Source organism: Arachis duranensis, chromosome 5 (genome assembly GCF_000817695.3).
Source record: "Arachis duranensis cultivar V14167 chromosome 5, aradu.V14167.gnm2.J7QH, whole genome shotgun sequence".
NCBI classification, from domain to species: Eukaryota; Viridiplantae; Streptophyta; class Magnoliopsida; order Fabales; family Fabaceae; genus Arachis; species Arachis duranensis.
Window position 1 is genome coordinate 73,646,242 of NC_029776.3, and position 991 is coordinate 73,647,232.

Genomic DNA, 991 nt, shown 5'->3' on the forward strand with positions numbered 1-991 from the left:
TGTAACTTGTCCCACTCAGTGAACATCTCTGGTGGACATTTCCTTAATAGAGCCTTGTATCTTTCCCATGCTTCATATAAGTTCTCGGCCTCCAATTGAGTGAACGTTTGAACCTCAGTCTTCAACCTTAGGATTTTTTGAGGTGGATAGAATTTGGCAAGAAACTTGCTCACCAAGTCATCCCAAGTGTTGATGCTTTCTTTTGGAAAGGTCTCTAGCCATTGAGTGGCTTTATCTCTGAGAGAGAATAGGAAGAGCAGCAACTTGTAGCTATCAGGAGGTACACCATTGGTTTTCACCGTGTCACAGATTCTCAAGAAGGTAGACAGATGTTGATTTGGATCCTCCAAAGGCCCTCCTCCAAAAGAACAATTGTTTTGAACCAGAGTGATGAGTTGTGGCTTGAGTTCAAAATTGTTTGCATTGACATTGGGAGGAAGAATGCTACTCCCACAATGCCTAGCATTTGTGTATGAAGCCAAGACTCTTCTCTGTTGTTGATTATTGTTGGCTCCTTCTCCTGGTTGATTGGTATCTCCTTCCATCTCTTGGAATTCCTCCTCAGATTCTTCTTCTCCAACAACGTTCTTCCCTCTTTCGGCTCTTCTTATTCTCCGAAGAGTTCTTTGATCAATTTCAGAGATGATAGGGGAAGATCTTCCTGTACCTGACATACAAACACACAACAATAATCACACAAACTCAGAAAGCCAATGAAACTTCAATCTATAGCTAGAATGAAGGTTTAGTTAGTTTAAGCAAAAATTCAAACAGTTAGTGTGTCAGTAAGAATTAGAATAACAGAAAAGAAAAAAAATTGCTTAATTTAGACCTCCACTTCACTTAATCATTGTCAATCTATTTCAATCCCCGGCAACGGCGCCAAAAACTTGATGTGTGGAAAACGATCCAACACAAAACTCACCGCCAAGTGTACCAGGTCGCATCAAGTAATAATAACTCACATGAGTGAGGTCGATCCCACAGGGAT